This window comes from Podarcis vaucheri (genome assembly GCF_965113315.1).
Source record: "Podarcis vaucheri genome assembly, chromosome: 9".
Classification (NCBI taxonomy): Eukaryota; Metazoa; Chordata; class Lepidosauria; order Squamata; family Lacertidae; genus Podarcis; species Podarcis vaucheri.
The window spans coordinates 64878506-64900606 of record NC_138767.1 but is presented as its reverse complement, the minus strand read 5'-3'; positions in this window follow the sequence as shown (position 1 = coordinate 64900606).

Here is a 22101-nt window from a genome sequence, read left to right as displayed (position 1 = left end):
ATTATATCATTAATAATAATGGATGGTTGTATTAGAATGAGCATTCAGAAAGTATATAAATAAACATTATGCAAACAATAATTACAACACAATGTGAGTGGTGAGTCTTGTTATCTTTGGTACAGGTTCCTTTGACTTTCATTTGAACTAATTGCATCTTTAAAAGAAAACACGATTAATATTAATGCTTACTAAAGTAGCCTTATAGGGACGCGGGTGGTGCTGTGGGTTAAACCACAGAGCCTAGGACTTGCTGATCAGAAGGTCAGCGGTTTGAATCCCTGTGACGGGGTGAGCTCCCGCTGTTCGGTCCCTGCTCCTGCCAACCTAGCAGTTCGAAAGCACGTCAAAGTGCAAGTAGATAAATAGGGGAGGTAAATGGCGTTTCCGTGCGCTGCTCTGGTTCACTAGAAGTGGCTTAGTCATGCTGGCCACATAACCCGGAAGCTGTACACCGGCTCCCTTGGCCAATAAAGCGAGATGAGCGCCGCAACCCCAGAGTCGGTCATGACTGGACCTAATGGTCAGGGGTCCCCTTACCTTTACCTTAAAGTATCGTTAACATTCTCCCGGGAGGGGGGGGAATGAAATAAGCAGATGCAGTTCTCTAGTAATGTTATCTATCAAAGGGCATAAGATATTTAAGATCATGTCATAGGTATCAAAGGTCTTTTTCTAACTGTTTTGGGGGACACCTAGGTTCTTGGAAGTTTATCAGGGATCCTGCAGTGAGAAGATCATTAATTGTGGACAGGTTTCCCTGAAAGTCAGAATGCCGATCGCTGCATCTTCTCTTACATTGTGAAATTACAGGGAACAATAGTAGGAAACACACTAAATTTCTGCTGAGTGTGGTTCAGCAATGGCCTTTTCAAATCTATATTTTATTGATTCCCCCCCCCACACATATTACAGTAAATAGTATACAGTAGAATAGAATATACTATTCTGTTGTGCATACTATTCCACCCACCCCTGGTTCCCTCTGGCCTCATGCTCTTCCCCACCTGCTTTAGCTGCAGTATGTTCGTCTCTGTTATTCAGTTGCTCCGCATGCTATGCAGTGTTCAAGTTTACATGCTCAGATAACAGTTAGGATAAATGAGGGTAGAAGCCCTGCTGGAGACACAGATTAACATCCATTAAACTGGGGAAGTTTCCATCTCTGTCTTTTACCTCCTACGGCTTCTAGTTGTGGATATTACTTGGTTAAGAGTTCCAAAAATGCACTCCAGATCTCTTGAAAACTTTTCTTTTTATGTCGTTTCTGTAGAGCAGAATTTTTTCATGGGCTGCTAGTTGCAGCTTTCTGTGCTTGGTGTGGTCCAGGTTTTTCTGTGATGAAGGTTTGTTCATTTTGCTATCCCTGTGTTTGGTAGAACCTGCCCCTTTTATAATCCCCACCCAGCACAGGTAAAGGTAAAGGTACCCCTGACTATGAGGTACAGTCGTGGACAACTCTGGGGTTGCGGCGCTCATCTCGCTCTCTAGGCCAAAGGAGCTGGAGTTTGTGCTCAGACAGCTTCTGGGTCATGTGGCATGACAAGCCGCTTCTGGCGAACCAGAGCAGTGCACAGAAACACCGTTTACCTTCCCACCAGAGTGGTACCTATTTATCTACTTGCACTTTGACATGCTTTCGAACTGCTAGGTGGGCAGGAGCTGGGACTGAACCATGGGAGCTCGCCCCATTGTGGGAATATGAACCACCGACCTTCTGATCAGCAAGTCCTAGGCTCTGTGGGTTAGACCACAGCGCCACCCTGTGTTTGGTAGAACCTGTCTCTTTTATAATCCCCAGCCAGCATGTATGTAGTGAATTATTGTGCTGGTGTCTCCTATTAGCAGGGATTTGTCCAGAACCTGGTTGATTATGGCCAATATATTCATCCAGAAGGGTTGGATTACTGGTTAGTTCCATAGTAGGTAAATTGGGTCTGCTTGCAGCTGTTTAAATCTCCAGTCATCTTTTGGTGTTGTTGTGGAACTGTGACCCTTTGAGGGTTGTTGTCCAGTGGAAGTGAACTAACTAGACAATGGGAAGCAAAGTAAGGATTTCATTCTTGTACAAGAATGGTGTTGCATTCTGCTTTTACAGAGTTATCCTATCAGGCTTTTTATGTCAGCTGGATGAAGTGACATGTGGCAAACCTAATTGCTTCACTTATTTTCCACCTCCCCTAAGTAGCTAGTCATCTGTATGCCTGTGAGAAGTGGTTACACAGCTATATCCGGTGCCATTTTTCTAGTAAAAGAGGCACTGGAACTCACCATGAATGCCTCCCCAGTGTGGTGTAGTGGTTAAGAGCAGTGGACTCGTAATCTGGTGAACCGAGTTTGATTCCCTGCTACTCCATATGCAGCTGCTGGGTGACCTTGGGCTAGTCACACTTCTCTGAAGTCTCTCAGCCTCACTCACCTCACAGAGTGTTTGTTGTGGAGGAGGAAGGGAAAGGAGATTGTTAGCCGCTTTGAGACTCCTTAGGGTAGTGATAAAGCGGGATATCAAATCCAAACTACTCCTCCTCTTCCTTTTCTTATAACAGCAATGGCACCCACCTGAGAGGTGCCAGAACTGAGTTCCAGGGGATTTCTGCTGAAAAAAGCCCTGGCTATATCAGAAAACAAATGTATGACTTCTTGGTAGAACTCTGAATCTTCTAAGCTGTTCCTAAGCATGGTTGAGACCACAGAGGGATTTCCCAAAAGAATTGCATAAAGAATTTGAAACAGCAACAAGTGATATTTGCTGTGTAAGCGACGTTACTCGCACAGGTGCTAAGCAGAAAGCCAGCCTAGAGGGACTGTGAATAAGTTAATGCTTCTCATTAAAGAATGGGGTTGCCTGCTGAAATTGCCATTGCTTTTCCATGTTACATAATGGCCATTGACTGTTGTGCTGCTGACTGAAGAGTTCATGACTGTGGAATTAAACTGACACCCAGCCAAAGGTGAAAAGTGGTAGTTAATGAATTATTCTGAAGGAACGAAAAGGTTAGGAGACGGATTTACTTAGCAGTTCCGGATTAGGGTTGGCTAACATTTGTCACCTTGAAAATGCCAGGGAATTTTCAATTGGCAGTTTGATAGATTGCATATGAGATTTGTTTGGAAGGGAGAAGGATAAGAAGCAAAAGAGAGACAGAAAAGGCCAACTTGAAGTATGACTGCAATGTAAGCTTAAAAAAGTTTTCAAACTCCTCACAGTTCTCAACCATAATTCCTTTTAAACTGTAGCTCCATGAAGAAACCAGGAGTATTTATTTTATTAATTTAGATTTATAGATCACTTAATTAAAATGTAAAAATATCCATGTATTTTGAAATATTACAGATAAAAGTAAGAAAATAGCAACCACATCATAAAATTTAACAAAGAACTACCTAAGCAAAACTACAGTATTCAAAGCCATGACAATTAAAATGGCTTCAGAACTATTTACACGTAGAAGAAGAAGAAGAAGAAGAAGAAGAAGAAGAAGAAGAAGAGGAGGAGGAGTTTGGATTTGATATCCCACTTTATCACTACCCGAAGGAGTCTCAAAGCGGCTAACATTCTCCTTTCCCTTCCTCCCCCACAACAAACACTCTGTGAGGTGAGTGGGGCTGAGAGACTTCAGAGAAGTGTGACTGCCCCAAGGTCACCCAGCAGCTGCATGTGGAGGAGCGGAGACGCGAACCCGGTTCCCCAGATTACGAATCTACCACTCTTAACCACTACACCACACTGACTCTCAGAATAGATGTACAGAATAGATGTACTTTAGGGTTGCTTGAATGCTTGCATCCAGTGTTATAGATCTTCCCAGTCACTAGATTCAGGACCTACAGCCAAACAATAACATAAAGGGCTCCACATCTTCTCTGGGGGGCTGGGGGAAAACCCAGAGCACATTTGAGGGGTGCAGGAGAGGGGACAGAGAGGAAGTTCCACTGAATGAGCAGAAGTCGTTCTATTTGTGCAATACCTTGGTTCAGTGCAATCAATTTTCCCAAGGTTGAAAACTTCTGAAATCCAAAAGCACTTGATATATAATTTAATCCATCAAAAAAGGAGTAGCTTGATCTGATGCAGCTCCTGCTTCATGCTAGAATCCTTTGTTTTTGCATGCAAGCATGAAAGGCTCTTGCAGACGAGCATGGAAGGGTCAGAGACCTTCATTGTAGTGTATTTTGATCAAAACTGCTACCATAGATGGATGGTGTGCTTTGCTCAGGAGGTCAAAAAGGGTAAAGGCCTGACTTTAAGACTTTCTTGCTTTAAGAACTTAAGGATATACTTTTCTAAAATCCCATTTCTTTCAATATGTAGGCCCTGTCCTTATGTAATACTAAGCCAACTCCGGCTGAATGCAATCACACAAACATAATGGCACTTGGGAATGAGATTGCACATTCTTTTCTCTCAGGTTTTTATCTCAGGATAGTATGGCTTATACTGACCTAGTGTGTCATCCGAATGTGGGATAATGGTAAAGTTCTCTCCACATTTATCATGATCTGCAGCAGACCCCTGAAGTGTCCATATTTTCCAGGGACAGTCTCAGATTTACAGAAGCTATCTCAGTTTCTCATTTGATCCCAGAATATCCCAGATTTCCTTGTTGTTGTTTAGTCGTTTAGTCGTGTCCGACTCTTCGTGACCCCATGGACAAGAACACGCCAGGCACTCCCAGAATGCCCCAGATTTCCTTAGGACGCCCCTATTTTCATCAGAGGGTATGGAGTTATGCAACCCCCTAGCCAAGGAGATAAGTAACTACACAACCTTTGGAAGACATCTTAAGGCAGCCCTTTGTAGGAATACTTTTTAAAATGTTTAATGTTTTATTATGTTTTAATATATGTTGGAAGCAACATAGAATGGCTGGAGCGACCCAGTCAGATGGGTAAGATATAAATAACAAAATTATTCTTATTATTATGGAATAGGTAAAGGACCCCTGACAGTTAAGTCCCGTCGCGAACGACTCTGGGGTTGCGGCGCTCATCTCACTTTACTGGCTGAGGGAGCCGGTGTTTGTCTGCAGACAGTTTTTCCAGGTCATGTGGCCAGCATGACTAAGCCGCTTCTGGTGAGAGCACAGCAGTGCACGGAAATGCCGTTAACATTCCCACCAAAGTGGTACCTATTTATCTACTTTCACTTTCGAACTGCTAGGTTGGCAGGAGCTGGGACCGAGCAACAGGAGCTCACCCCGTCACAGGGATTCGAACTGCCAGGCATCCAATTGGCAAGCACTAGGCTCAGAGGTTTAGACCACAGTGCCACCCGCATCCCTATTATGCAATAGGACGTCTCTATTTTCTGTGGAAAAATATTGGAGAGTATGCTGTAGCCAAGAATATACTTTGCTTACCCATCATGTTTGAAGAAAAGGCTTAACTATGACTCTGTGCTTAGACAGCATACTGAGCCAAACCTTGGCTTAGCTGCTATGATCCACTGAGCTAAAAGGACTAAGGAGATGCAAAATGGGTGTGAGGTCATCCTCTCAAGCCAGTATGTTTGCACAGTCCTGGTAAGCCACAGCTTGGCTTCCTGTGATGTGCAAACCAGACAATAATGAAAATACTGAAAGAGCACATCCCGGCCAAAGGTGAGCAATTTAAATCCCATTGATTTCAGTGGGAAAGTGTTAAGTACATGAGACTTAAAAATCTTTAACTTTGGCTGAATTGTATCCCAAGTGATTAAAAGAGGTTCACTCCATAAACTTTACGGATTAACATTTCGAGGGTTGAATGTGTTGGCTGAAGGCAGTCTTTGTTCCATCTGGTATGCTAGAAATGTCAAAAGCAGTGGCATTCAATTTTTTTTTTCATTAGTTGTCCTCAGTATAACTGAAATAACATCTGTAATAGCTGCTAACAACGGTAGGCCTTTTAAGAATAATAAGGGGAAATAACAGATAAAAGGGAGCATGTTCCCAGTATGCTTCCCTGGAGTCCTGGAAATAAACAAAAGACAGCACTACATTATTTTCCAAAATGAAAAAGAAGGCTGCGAGCAAGGTCTTTTCCATAGCAAAGGCACTTTACTAGATGCCCTCTGGGTGGTAGGGGTGGGGAGAGACGTTTTTAGTTAGGTCAAAAATAAATGCAAAAACATAGGACTAGATTTTAAAAGCCTTTCTTTGAAACTAATAAAAGAAATCAAACAGGGGTGGGAGGATAGCCTCTTACTCTTTCCGCTTGTCGCAGGCTAGAAGAACTGGCAAGAAAGTTTGCCAGGATTTTAGTCAAGATTAGGAAAAGCATAGCTCTGGAAAGACTCCATAAACTGGTACAAGGTGTGCATCACAATCTTATGTATGCTTACAAGAAACAAGGATGGGGAGGAAATTTGATTTTGACTGCATTCAAATGTAACTTACCTAATATGCCATTCCCTATAAAATATTCGGTCTTCACAATACATAAACCAAAATGCATATATCCTTTGAAATGTGACTTCTTTGAATTTTGCCACACAGTATTTCAAACAGAAACGGTAGAGCAAAATACATATATTAAGGGAGGGTGTGTATAAAAATGTGTATGTTAGTGAAAATTACATACAAAAATATATTATATTAGATAAAATCCTCTGCAAAAATGTGTACATTAGGCAAAGGTGCATTTTTAAAAATGGGTTTAGGTGAAATGCAAACCAAAACGCTGACAAATTTTCATGAAAATTGTTGGGGTTTCCCCATCGAATTATAAACCAATGGAGAAATGTGCTGAGCTGAATTTAAGATTGGAAAAAACAAGAAACCTGAGAGAAACTCACATTGATAGGTGTCAATCCATACTCAGAAGCAAGGATTGCTGAGAATAAATCCCATTGAACTCAGTGGGGCCTACTTTGGAGTAGACATGGAGTAGACTTCAGGTTACAGACACTTCAGGTTACAGACTCCGCTAACCCAGAAATAGTACCTTGGGTTAAGAACTTTGCTTCAGGATGAGAACAGAAATTGTGCTCCGGCGGCGCGGCAGCAGCGGGAGGCCCCATTAGCTAAAGTGGTACCTCAGGTTAAGAACAGACCTCCAGAACGAACTAAGTTCTTAACCCGAGGTACCACTGTACTGTTTGAAACTAGGATCTCTGGTCATCAGCAGAAGGTTTTGGAATTCCTGAAGGAAGGGAACAAAAACTCACCAGGTCTCTTCTAAAACACTGAGACAGACTTGGAGCTCTGAAGGAAACTAACTGCTGCAATCTGCTGCCCAACTCTCAAATGAAAGAATCTGCAACGGACTGCATCTTTTGTGGATTCAGTATCAATGTGCTGGACCACTTCCAACCCATTGCCACTCATTACCACTTCCAGACACTGATTGATGATAATACTTTGCTCCACATCCCCCAATGACTGTTCCCAATGTAGATGTTAAATTACAGGAGCAATGAGATTGAACCCTGAAGGATTTCACAAGAAAATTCTGACACAGCCAAGCAAAAGTCACCCGGTCCTATTCTCTGGAACTGCTCTTGTATGTGGGAGCAGAGCCGCAGCAAAGGAGCGCCCCCCCCAACTTTCTCAAATCAATATTATCAAAATTTGCTGAAAGGTTACACTTGCTCCCCCTGTGTCCTTTTCCCAACAAATATCATCAAACGGGGTGAGCAAGGCTGTTTAGGTCCTCAAACCAGGCTTGATTCCAGGTTGAAATGGGTCTAGATAGTTGGCTTTGAGAAAGCAAGCCTTTAGATAAGAAATGCTCTAAAGGAGGAGACATGCCACTCAAGCAGCCCAGGAAGCTGTGATGTTCAATGGCCGTAAGATGTGGGAAGAAACAGCACCAGGCAGGAAGTATAATGGAAGAGTATGATCCACGAGGACATGGCTGTGCGCAGAACATTGTACACCAGCATTCTACACTGGATAGCTCAGTTGGTTACAGCATGGCACTGATAATGCCAAGGATGTAAGTTCGATCCCCATATATTCCTATATGAAATTACATAGGACTATATAGACTTTGATAACTATCCATTGGATTTTGCATTTCTCCATAGGTTATGATGCAATTTAAATGTATCAAAAGGCAATTCAAATACATGTTATCAGATAAATTGTTTTAGAAAAACTAATGTGGAAATGGAATGCAATTAGGGTTTAAAACATGCAAAAGTGACTTAGAACAAGGATTGCTGTGGGTTTTACTTAGCACCAAACTGTTGCCTCGCTCTCTTTGGAGCATCACTAGATGACTATCTTCTATGGAGCAACTTAAGTTTCCAAGATGAGCGAACCAAGAATCCTACTGTTTATAAAGCTTGTGGGGACAGAAACATTAAAAGGTTGGGAAGTGTGGAATAGTTTTATTAGTCCTTTCAAAATTAGTTTGGCTTTCCTTAAACTCCTCACAGTTTTCAGCTATAGCAGGACATCCACATTTCTTTCAAATTTCAGTGGAAACCCAAGGATGTGATGAATTTCCCCCTCCCCCTCCACAAAGTTTGCTAGTTATTTGGTATCTCTTTGGACTTTGTTTGAAATTCCTCAGATAGCTCAACTGAGGCGTAACATTGAAACTTTTTTCTAATTTCACTTTCAGTGGAATCCTGTTGGCAGTACTACAGAAGACAAGATGACTAATTGTGCAAAAATCAAGTGGGAAACTCTGAGTGAATACATCATCTATGGCCCTTGTTTTTCTTTTGCTGGCTACATCGGAGCTCATCCTAAATGTTCCAAAAAGGTATCTTCGAATAGCAAAAAGATGATGTGTGGCATATGGTGATAACCTGCAGCACATGTACGGTGAGATTTAAGATGGCACAAGAATTAGAGATGTCAACTGCTATCTGCTCATGATAAATTATTCCAATACATATATGGGATGGAACACCTCAACTTTCTAAGAGAATTCCAAATACACTTTATTGCCTTTGGTTATGCATCAATCCAGCCTGACTTGAACAGTGAAACCTTGGGCATCTTCCATTCCACTGATGCAAAGAAGCCCTCGAATATAGATAGATGCAAATAGAGTCACAAATAACAAAACAAAAACCCAGCAGTAAAGAAATAGGGCACATATAATATATGAAAGGATGGAGGATAAAGAGACAGTGGAAATATGTGAGAAAGAACTAAACGATACTACATAAAATTAGCAGGTCATACGATACCCAAGCAGAAATCTACAATGTATTTAATCATGTGTTTTATTTAGTGAGAAGAACTAGGGCTTCACTGAATTTTTGCCTGCAAAAGTGTGTTTTCAGAGGATGCGGAAAACTCCACTCCAATTCCATCTTGCAAGATTTTTCATCCATTTCCCATATCTGCTGCTGCTTGTGGGGCACAGGTTATATTTTCTTCATGAAAAGATTGCAGCCAATTAGGGATCAATTGTGATGGAGAAGGAAATGTTCTCTTGCTCTTAAGAAAGGTTTTTTAAAAAATGTTTTTAAAGAACCCCTGGATGGTTAAGGCCAGTCAAAGGCGACTATGGGGTGCGGCGCTCATCTCACTTTCAGGCTGAGGGAGACAGCGTTTGTCCACAGACAGCTTTCCAGGTCATGTGGGCAGCATGACTAAACCACTTCTGGCACAACGGGACACCGTGATGGAAACCAGAGCATACAGAAACACCATTTACCTTCCTGCCACTGCAGTACCTACTTATCTACTTGCACGTATGTGCTTTCAAACTGCTAGATTGGCAGGAGTTGACCTAGCAGTTCGGAAGCATTTTGACCTTCTGATCAGCAAGCCCAAGAAGCTCAGTGGTTTAGACCACAGCATCACCCGCGTCTATGCTCTTAAGAACATAGGAAGAGTCTTCCTGGATCAGGCCAGTATGTTGTTGTTGTTGTTGTTGTTATTGTTGTTAATGATACTAATAATAGTAATAATACCACCCTCATCTATAGAGCTCAGGGTGGTATACAACATAAAAATGCAAGTTAAAAACTCAAAAGCATCTAATTCAGCATGCCGTTCTTACAGTGGTGAACCAGATGTCTATGGGGAACCTTCCAGCAAGCCTGGAATGCAACAGCAGTCTCTCCTTCTGAGGTTTCCAGAAACTGGTATTCAGAAGAATATTGCCTCCAATGGTGTAGGAAGAACATAGGGTTAGTAGCCATTGATAGCATTATTCTCCATGAATTTGTCCTGTCCTTTTCTAAAGACATCCAGGTTGGTGTCCATCATTGCATCTTAGGGGAACGAAATCCATTGTTTAGAAAAGTCCTTTCATTCATTTGTCCTGAATCTTCCATCATTCAGCTTCCTTGGTTATCCATGAGTTCTAGTGTCATGAGACAGGGAGAAAAACTTTTCTCTAACCACTTTGTCTTTGCTTTGCATAACTTTATAAACTTCTATCATGTTTCCTAGCATCTTAAAAAGCAGAGACATCACCTTGCCAAAAAAGGTCCGTATAGTTAAAGCTATGGTTTTCCCAGTAATGATGTATGGAAGTGAGAGCTGGACCATGAGGAAGGCTGATCACCAAAGAATTGATGCTTTTGAATTATGGTGCTGGAGGAGACTCTTGAGAGTCCCATGGACTGCAAGAAGATCAAACCGATCCATTCTGAAGGAAATCAGCCCTGAGTGCTCACTGGAAGGACAGATCATGAAGTTGAGGCTCTAATACTTTGGCCACCTCATGAGAAGAGAAGACTCCCTGGAAAAGACCCTGATGTTGGGAAAGATGGAGGACACAAGGAGAAGGGGATGGCAGAGGATGAGATGGTTGGACAGTGTTCTCGAAGCTACCAGCATGAGTTTGGCCAAACTGCAGGAGGCAGTGGAAAGACCAAAGTGCCTGGCGTGCTCTGGTCCATGGGGTCACGAAGAGTCGGACATGACTAAACGACTAAGCAACAACAATCATGTTTCCTCTTAAGCACATTTGCTCTAAACTAAAAATAAATAAATCCATCAAATGCTGTAACCTTTCCTCATATGGGAGCTTCTCCATCTCCTTTATCATTTTGGCTGACCTTTTCTAAACCTTTTCTAGCTCTACAATGTCCTTTTTGAGGTGAGGTGACCAGAGACAGACACTTAATGTTTTAACTGCTGTAGCATTTGCCTGGGTTCTCCAAACCCTTTTACTCAAGACTGTATTTTTCTTTTCTAGGGACAAATCCTACAATAGAGATATTTACTTCCCCATATACCTTTATCAACTTATTTATTCATTTTTTTTTCAAATCAATAATCCACCCTTCCTCCTACAAAGGGGTTCAGGACAAACAACAACAATCATCTAAGGGCAACATCTGCTATTTGCCAAAATTTAAAGAGACCTGTGATACAGTAATGGATCTCAGTCATCTCATCTAGTTTTGCCTTAAGACACGAAATTGATTGAGGGAGGCGAAGATGCACACACACCTCTATTTTGTTTAAAAGGAAAATATGTATCAGAGCTTCAAAAGTTCATGAGGGGTTGACCAAACTCTGTTTCATCTTAGGAAAGCCATATTTTCCCCTTGGGAGAAATAAATTAAAAAGTTAATACCCCAAATCAATGTAAATCCAGCTAGAACTGTAATCTGCTATTTCCATCGAATTTCACATAGCCTAAGTATAAACGGGACACGGGTGGCGCTGTGGGTTAAACCACAGAGCCTAGGATTTGCCAATCGGCAGTTCGAATCCCCGCAACGGGGTGAGCTCCCGTTGCTCAGTCCCTGCTTCTGCCAACCTAGCAGTTTGAAAGCACGTCAAAGTGCAAGTAGATAAATAGGTACTGCTCCGGCGGGAAGGTCAATGATGTTTCCGTGTGCTGCTCTGGTTCTCCAGAAGTGGCTCAGTCATGCTGGCCACATGACCCGGAAGCTGTACGCCGGCTCCCTCGGCCAATAAAGTGAGATGAGCGCCGCAACCCTAGAGTCAGCCACGACTGGGCCAAATGGTCAGGGTCCCTTTACCTTTAAGTATAAACCCGGAAAACAGCAGTATCCAATCTGATATCCTTCAGAAGTTGGATTACAAGTCTCTTTATCCCTGACCATTGGATATGCTGCCTGGGTCTGATGGAGGCCAACAGGTAGGGGATACCATGTTGGCTATCCTTGCCATAAAGGGATAGCTAATTCATTAATTTTTCTATTTATTTAAAGACATTAATAGGGATTGCAAAAAATCTCCAGTTGCAGTCTGATCTGTATCAAGTAGCATCATCCTCCCTCCTTCTACTGTCCTTAAGCTAAAGGATGGTTGGTGTGAACTTTACGGTTGCAAATTGTTTCCTTTTGAAATTGCAACCGCACCATTGATATTGTTGCCCAACGCTTTGCAAAAACCTAATGATGTTTCATAATGAGGCACTCGGGACTGCCTTCTTTAATTGAAGCACAAGTGTGTTCTGTCTTATAAGCTGCACGGCCTTTAAAGGCTTCTTCTATATGAACTGATGCTCATTGATTCTAGAGGTTTGCTTTGTACTAATGCATGTTGAATGAAGATTAGCAGTGACACGCTCCTAATGAAAGATCAAATGAATTGCCAGAGTTCACATGAGTGTAAGGGAATTTTTTGTCACTAAAATGCCATTGTAGTCTACCACTTAATCTTAATTAAATAAGTGACAATGAGCCATCTAGCAAGCTATTAAAACTGAACCCAACTCTATTGATTGAAATATAGGTATGGTTACTTCCAAGAATGAGGTTGCTCTTCGTTGGCAGGACTGATTTGATGAATCACATGTAATGCAATACAGTCTGTCTCAAATATGAAACCAAACTAATTTAGTATTATAAGAGGTATTCCCATGAATAAAAGCCCACCAAATACTCAAAGCAGATGTTAGGCAATTTAAGGAGAGACTGGTGAAATTCATACATTACTTGAATGCAGTCCTAAGAGAATCTATAGAGATTTGGCTGATTTTTATCATTCTGGGAGGAATTTCCCTCTCAGGGCATGGAAATCTAGGTGAGCAAAGTCCTACAGATGGGGTGCTTTTGCAGGTGATGGTATTCAGAATATTGGCTTGTTAGTCCTTACTCTTGAAAACCACATGTACTGATAACAGAGCACCGATATTTAGATTGCTAAGTAGTTTGCTTATTATCTGCACCAATATCAAAGACATTATATTCACTGTAAGGAGAAATGTAGATGTAAGGGGTTTTTCTTTCAGTTCATAGAGTTTTGGGCAATATTCAGAGGCCTTTCTACTTGGAATAATAGGTTTGGAATTGCCCAAGCAAGATGTCAGATTGTTTTTGTATGCCACAACTGCAGCCATAATTTTGCTGGCCAAAAATTGGAAATCACAAGAAGTACCAACAGTGGAGGAATGGCAGATGAAGATGATGGATTTTGGGGAGCTAGCCAACCTGACTGGAAGAGTCCGTGACCAGAAAGAGGAGGAGCACCATGAGGAATGGAAAAAGTTTAAAGAATATTTAGTTAAATATGTTAAGATAAATTAAATAGAATTACTTACGAGTATCAGATTGGCCTAGGATTTCAATATGTGATGTTGTAGAATCCTATGGATAAAAGTTAAAATGAAAAGAAAGAAAGAGGTTAATGGATCAAGTAAATTTTATGTGAAACTAGTTTTGGAAAACTGCTACAATGATTTATATGGAAACTCAGTTAGGGGGATTTGAGGAAGTCACCCAATAAGGATAACAAAAGTGGAATTTTTACAGCTAGGATATATGTTTGTTTGTTTGCTTGCTTGCTTTTCTGATGTTTGTTGTCTATGTCTGTGGATATGTTTGTTATAAATTTGGAAAATCTAATAATTTTTTTTTGGGGGGGAATAGAGTTTGGGGCAGCATTATTATTATTATTATTATTATTATTATTATTATTATTGATATAACTAGTTCACAAGCATATAGGATACTATGTGACTGGACATTGCAGCTCAAGGTACTGGTGATATTGCATAATAATAATAATAATAATAATAATAATAATAATAATAATAAATTTTTATTTATATCCCGCCCTCCCCAGCCGAAGCCGGGCTCAGGGCGGCTAACAACACTAAAAAAGTACAGCAATATAAAAACATCATAAGAATTAATTAAAATCAAAATTAATGGCAACCATAAACTAAAGTATTGTAAAGATTGCTGAAGGAGGGAGTCAGGCAGTGCCCTAACCAAAGGCCTGGTGGAACAGCTCTGTCTTGCAGGCCCTGCGGAAAGATGTCAAGTCCTGCAGGGCCCTTGTCTCTTGTGACAGAGCGTTCCACCAGGTTGGAGCCGCAGCCGAAAAAGCCCTGGCTCTAGTTGAGGCCAGCCTAACCTCTCTGTGGCCTGGGACCTTCAAGATGTTTTTATTAGAGGACCGTAAGTTCCTCTGTGGGGCATACCAGGAGAGGCGGTCCCGTAGATACGAGGGTCCTAGGCCGTATAGGGCTTTAAAGGTTAAAACCAGCACCTTAAACCTGATCCTGTACTCCACTGGGAGCCAGTGCAGCTGGTATAGCACCGGATGAATGTGATCCCGCAGCGAAGACCCCGTAAGGAGTCTCGCTGCGGCATTCTGCACCCGCTGGAGTTTCTGGGTCAGTCTCAAGGGCAGCCCCACGTAGAGCGAGTTACAATAATCCAGTCTGGAGGTGACCGTCGCGTGGATCACAGTGGCTAGGTCAGGGCGAGAGAGGTAAGGGGCCAACTGCTTAGCTTGGCGGAGATGAAAAAATGCCGCCTTTGTTATAGCTGCAATCTGCGCCTCCATAGAGAGGGAGGTATCGAAGATTACACCCAAACTCTTAACGGACGGTGCTGGCACTAATTGCACCCCCGCAAGAGATGGGAGTTGCCCCCTCAATCCCATATCGTCCCGTCCCAGCCAGAGGACCTCTGTCTTCGAAGGATTTAACTTCAACCGGCTCCCACGTAACCATCCAGCCACAGCTTCCAAGCATCTGATCAGTGTGTCTGGGGCCGAGTCAGGATGGCCATCCATCAACAGATAGAGTTGGGTGTCATCGGCATACTGATGGCAGCCCAGCCCAAAACTCCGGACAAGCTGGGCAAGGGGGCGCATAAAGATGTTAAAAAGCATCGGGGAGAGAATCGCACCCTGAGGCACTCCACACACCAAGGAGTGGCGGGATGACAGTTCCCCCCCAAGCGCCACCCTCTGTCCCCGACCAGAGAGAAACGAGCGCAGCCATTGAAGGACTGCGCCCTGGATCCCCACGTCGGCGAGGCGGTGGTCCAAAAGTTCGTGATCGACCATGTCGAAAGCTGCTGACAGATCTAGAAGAATCAGCAGCCCCGACCCGCCTCGATCCAGCTGTCTACGGAGATCATCTGTTAGGGCGACCAGAGCCGTCTCGGTCCCATGACCAGCGCGGAAGCCGGACTGGAATGGATCCAGAGCCGATGTTTCATCCAGAAACCTACCAAGCTGTTCAGCAACCGCTCTCTCAATCACCTTGCTCAGGAATGGAAGATTCGAAACTGGGCGGTAATTGGATAGATCTAAGGGATCTAATGATGTTTTCTTTAAGAGCGGACGCACCTCTGCCTCCTTCAGTTCCCCTGGGAATGTCCCGGTGCCAAGGGACAAATTGATGATATCCCCCAGGGGGGCCCGCACCTCGTCTGGACATGCTCTAATCAGCCAAGACGGGCACGGGTCGAGAGGACAAGTGGTGGGCTTTCCAGCTCGGAGGAGTCTGTCCACATCGGCTGGGGATATCCGGTCAAAGTGGTCCAATACTGGACCCGAGGACAGTCGAGGGGCCTCCAGTTCTTTTATTGTATCCAAATTGGCAGGGAGGTCATGGCGGAGCGACAGGACCTTCTCCGCAAAAAAGCTCGCAAATGCCTCACAGCTATGTGTCGAATTGTTATTTAAATTTGGCTGTCCTTCGAGGGACGTTAAAGACCGAATTATACTAAATAATTGTGCCGGGCGAGAGCTAGCGGATGCAATGGAGGCCGAGAAGTAGGACTTCTTGGCGGCCTTCACTGCCATCTCGTAGGTTTTCATAAAAACCCTATAAGATGTTCTTGAGGCTCCGTCACGGGCACCCCGCCATACTCGCTCTAGCCGTCTGAGGTCCCGCTTCATTTTCCGGAGCTCCTCAGTAAACCAGGGAGCCCGGTTTCTGCGGGGTCGCAGAGGGCGCTTAGGTGCGATCTCATTGATGGCTGCCAGGAGCTGGGTATTCCAGCCCTCAACAAGCTCAGTCAATGAGTCGCCAGGGGGAGAAAGGTCCCGCAAGGCTTGACGGAATCTATCAGGGTCCATCAGCCTCCGCGGGCGAGCCCAAATCGGCTCACCACCTAAGCAGGGTGGGGGTGGAACATCAATCCTGGCTTTCAGAGCATAGTGATCCGACCATGGCACCTTCATCGAAGGAGACAGGATCACATCTATACCGACGCCAAAGATCAGATCCAGCGTGTGGCCTGCTTGATGTGTGGGGCCCGAAACAAACTGGGAGAGCCCTAGTGTCGCCATGGAAGACACCAGGTCCAGAGCCTGTGAGGAGGGAGTGGCATCGGCATGGATGTTGAAGTCCCCCAATACCAATAGGTTAGGGAACTCCAAGGCCCAGCCGGCCACCGCCTCCAGCAGGCCTGACAGGGTGGCTGCTGGTGCGCTAGGTGGCCGGTACACCAGCCAGACAGCCAAGCTCACCTCGGAGCCCCACACTAGGCCAACACATTCAATGCCGGGGATCGATGGCGGTGGTAGAGCCCTGAAAGAACAGTCTTCCCGGATTAATAATGCCACCCCTCCCCCCCGGCCCACAGTCCGTGACTGGTGGAGGACGGAGAAACCCGGGGGCGCCATCTCTCGTAAGGTAACAGTTACCCCTTCGCGCACCCAGGTCTCCGTCACACAAGCCAGGTCGACCCCCTGCGAGATGATGAAATCTCGCAGGGTGGCGGTTTTGTTGCCTATAGACCTGGCATTGCACAACACCAGTGACGGAGGTGAGTAATCCTTTCTCACCCTACCCTCGTCTCTCGGGATGGGGCGCAGATTGGAAGGGGTACGAGCATATCCGTATCTCGATCCCCTTCGCCTATGCCATCTGCCCCCACTGCCATACCTCCCTCGCCCCTCCACAGTAGGAATCCCAGGCCTCATACTCGCCTCCATTTACAAAGTATAAAAGCAAACAAACAAACAAACAGAAAAAAAACAATTACACCAAAGCAAAACCAATCCCCACCCCACTCAACAAACCGTCCCACCCCAACCCAAAATAAAACAAAACAAAATAAGAATACATGGATAAAAAACCACCGTTTCTGGTGGTACAACAAAGTAAAAAATAAAACACTTTTAAAACACTTTAAAATATATAACACGATTAAACATTTGCTGCCACAGCAGCGGTGTCCTTAGAGTTGTGATGGTGGTGAGTCTGGGGCCCGCCCCCAGGCCCAAGGTGGAGAATGGGCTTGCAGGGATGGGAAACCTTTGGCAATACTGCAACTTCCATCAGCCCAGACAAGCATGGCCAATGGTCAGGGATAATGGGAGCTGTAATTGTGTAGCATCTGGACTGCTAAATTTTCTCCACATCTGGTTATAAGGAGGGCCTTCTAAAGATCTTCAATGTTGATTCAATTTTTTTTCATCCACTGAAACATATACAGTGGTACCTCGGGTTACATACGCTTCAGGTTACATACGCTTCAGGTTACACACTCCGCTAACCCAGAAATAGTGCTCCAGGTTAAGAACTTTGCTTCAGGATGAGAACAGAAATCGTGCTCCAGCGGCGTGGCGGCAACAGGAGGCCCCATTAGCTAAAGTGGTGCTTCAGGTTAAGAACAGTTTCAGGTTAAAAACGGACCTCCGGAACTAATTAAGTACTTAACCCGAGGTACTACTGTACGGGGTATATTATCAGACCTAGAAAATGCTTTTAATCTTGCTGTTGTTAGAATCAATTTCTTCTTGCTCTGCTTATGTATGAAATATCCTTCCTCCATTACCTGTAATATCTACACACTTTTCTCTTTTACTAGAGCTTTGTTTTGCTTAAAGGCATGGAATTTAGTGAATTAATTTGTAATTGATCAAAATCACAATTAGTTTAATCTGTATTTCATGTTTTAACAATATAGATGTATAAATTGCCCTCTCTGTTGAGGGGTGGTTTAGAAGCAGAATGTTTAAACAATAAGATTGGCTAAAAACGTGTGTATGTGTGTTCCCCTTAATTCATCAGCCGTTTTAAATGGTTTAAAATTAGTCTTAATACACATACTTCTAAAACCTGTAGCTGGCAAGCACTATCCTCAAAGCGGAATGTCACTATGATTTTGCCTACAGTTCCATATACATGTACTGTATCCTCTAGGTTTCCCCCACTTAAAACTTTTGTGTTATATGCAAATTTATATAGTTTTAATCAAATAATTGATGGGTTGACTGAAGCTCAAACAATTCATCAATTAAGATTTTTCTAAAATTGGATGACAGCCATGCCTTTAATATCACTCCTAATAGCTAACAGCTGGTGAGTTCCGATAGGATTGTAACAAAAATGGAGCCACTGAGAAACAAAAGGGATATATCGGCATGCTTGGGAAGCTCCCAAGGTTTACAGAAGTACAGAAAAAGGGGGGATGTAAATAGGCACCCCCGCACCCCCACAGCACAATGAGAACTGAGGAAAAGGGGGGGTAGGCAGCAGTAGAAAACCAGAAAATGAAGCCGGGAAGAAAAGGAATTGAGTATTTTGGTACAGGGCATGGCTGGCTGGCTGGCTGGCTGAAACCCTGAAGAGGAGCACTGCCACTGCAACTTTTGTTGTTGCTGGAGATCCTATCTGTATAGGTCCCCACTGCTTTATTCTCAGTTTTGTCTTTCTTCTTTTTCTTTGAGCTATATAAATTTCATCGACTCCTGCAGAAAGTTATTTAGGCTGACTCTTGCTTATAAAATCATAAATTTCAACCTGTTTTACTGATACACTATTGATGTTTTGTAACTGGTGTCATTGATCTAGTTACAGGTAGGTAGCCGTGTTGGTCTGCCATAGTCGAAAAAAAATAAATCCTTCCAGTATCACCTTAGAGACCAACTAAGTTTGTTATTGGTATGAGCTTGGTATCATACCAATAACAAACTTCGTTGGTCTCTAAGAAGATACTGGAAGGAATTTTTTTATGATGTCATTGTTGTTTTTTGCGGATGTTATATGTACTATTATGTTTTCAAGTTGAGCACTGCCTTGTTACATTCCGGGTTCGATTCCCCGCTCCTCCATCGATTCCCCGCTCCTCCATCTGCAGCTGCTGGGTGACCTTGGGCCAGTCACACTTCTGTGAAGTCTCTCAGCCCCACTCACCTCACAGAGTGTTTGTTGTGGGGGAGGAAGGGAAAGGAGAATGTTAGCCGCTTTGAGACTCCTGAAGGGGAGTGAAAGGCGGGATATCAAATCCAAACTCTTCTTCTTCTTCTTCTTTTATGAAAGTGAATTTTGTAGATACATTTTTAGGCATTTAAACAGGGCATATAACATCATGGGTACCTGTTTCATTGGTCAAAAGTTATTTGGCAAAGTACTCTCATGAAATAGTAAGAACCATTGTAACCTTGTGATGTAGAGGGATGCTGGCATGGTCCGGAGTAGCTCTTTGGTGTAAGAGTAAATTTAAAATACAGTGGTATCTTGGTTGTCAAACCTAATCTGTTCTGGGAGTCTGTTCAACTCCTGGAACCGTTCGAAAACCAAGGCGCAGCTTCCGATTGGCTGCAGGAGCTTCCTGCACTCAATTGGAAGCCATGGAAGCCACTTCAGACGTTCGGTTTCCAAAAAACGTTCGCAAACCAGAACACTCAGTTCGGGAGTCAATTTGTTCAGGAACCAAGCCATTCAAGAACCAAGGTACCACTGTATATGTCTGCTACTTTTCTAGGCATAAGCAGCCTGCTTTAAGTACTAGTTATTCAAAGACGTTTTGTGTATATTAACCTCACTAAAGGCATTATCTTCCTGATACAATGGCTTAATTTGATCTCCAGGCCACTGCTGATCGTTCGGTAAACAGAATAAAGGGTATGGGGCGATGCTATGTGAAGAACGGCCGCATCATTATATAAAAGGTCAAGATCATTATGTAACAAAAATAAGGCATTCTAAAATGATGTACATACTCTTATTCAATGACCTAATGCTTAATGAGCAGTCAATGCTTTGGGGATAATATTCAGGGAATGCATGTAATATATAACAACTGATTACTAAATGACTTCAATAATAGAATAATGAGATATACAAAAGCTCAGAGGTGATTGGTCCTCTTGGAACTGTTGTTCAACTACAAGAAATTTCTGGGGAAGTCATCCTGAGGCTGGGGGTGTACTGTCATCAGTATGTTGATGACACACAGCTATACCTTTCATTTCTATCTTCAGTTCCTAGGCAGCTTGTAGAAGTTACTGGATATTATCTTGGGTGGATAAGGGCAGACAAACTGAAATTTTGTAAGAAACGGCCCTAAACCTTTGTAAGAAATGGCCCTAAACTAGCCCTAAATTGCCTCGGTCCAGTATACCTGAAGGAGCATCTCCACCCCCATCATTCTGCCCGGACACTAAGATCCAGCGCCGAGGTCCTTCTAGCGGTTCCCTCACTGCGAGAAGTGAGGTTACAGGGAACCAGGCAGAGGGCCTTCTCCGTAGTGGCACCTGCCCTTTGGAATGCCCTCCCACCAGATGTCAAAGAGGAAAACAACCACCAGACTTTTAGAAGACATCTGAAGACAGCCCTTTTTAGGGAAGCTTTTTTTTTTTATAAAATTTTTATTTGGTTTTCTGCTTTTATAGAAACAAAACACACACACAAAAAAAGACAAAAGACAAAGACATGTATAGAATCAGCAAATCCCGGTTTCATAACCTTGCTCCCTAACTTCCCCCCACCTCCCCTCGTGCATCCCAGTTTCAAGATTATATCAGCAAGTTGGTATTTCTCCTCTTAAGCATCTTATTTATCTTATTACTTCTTTTATAATAAAAATTGATTTTCCTAAGTTGGACTTAAGTTCTCTTCCATCGATTTTCATTTTATCTTAATTAAGAGTCATATTGACCAAACCTAAAAGTCTTAAGAGTTTTTAAGAATCTCCTCTTCCCTCCCTCCCATCCCCGGTTTATGTCCCTTCCAAATAAAAATCCAAATTCGAAATTCTCAGCCTGGGTTCCTCACGTCCGAGGCTTTCAAGTCTCTTTCAGTCCCTCTCCGCCTGTCCTGTTGATAGTCCTTTATGTCAGTCGTTGGGTCTGGAAAAAGTTCTTTCACCATCAAAGTATATCCTCTTCCCACAAGGAGATTCAAAAGTAACTGCTGAAAAATTTCCACAAAGCCTGTATCTTCAAAATCAAAGTCCAAACGGAGGCCTCAACCATATTTCTTTATTTTAAATTCCTGTATTCCATTTTGTCCCGGAACCTCCTCCTTCTTCTTCTGTGTCTTTCGCAGACTTGTGGTGGGTATGTTCCCAGCGTCTCCTTGCTTGTGTTCCACAGATATCAGCTTTTGGTTGTTGCTTCCCAAGATTACTTCTTCTTTTTCTTGTTGTTTAGTCTCTTCCACCTCTGTAGATATTGTTTCCCATTCAGCTGTGGGTTCTTTCTCATTCAGGTCCTCAATACAAAGAGCAGAGTTGCCTGTTCCCAAGGTCATAGTCACAAGTTGTTTATTCATGGCCAAGCTCTGCTCTTGTAAGATTCCCACCAATTGAAACATCCTTTCGATTTCCACTAGTAACTTTCCTTCCACAGCCATTGTATCCATTGTAGTTTCACAAAATTCCCCCAAGGGGGAATCTGGTTACTTATTAGCTTTTTCACCAACAATCCTTTAACTAATTATTATTACTTTGTTTCCAACAGCTTTGACTCAATTGTAACTCGTCTTAGTCCAGAGGGATCTTAAATAGCAATTTTTCCACTTTAAACCGCCCGTTTGGCAGCTTTGACAGCTGTCAAACTCCGCAGCTCTTACACAGGCAGAAAGGCAGGACGTTCCCGAGCCCGGGAGGGGGGGTTGTTTAAAACAAAAGGAAGGTTTCCAAAACTCCACTCTCCAGCCCAAAATTTTCTTTAGCTAAATCTTGAAAGTTAGTGTCCTTTTTAACTCACCCCACCAAGGGTAGGCTCTCCAGCTTAGCTCTTGTGTCGT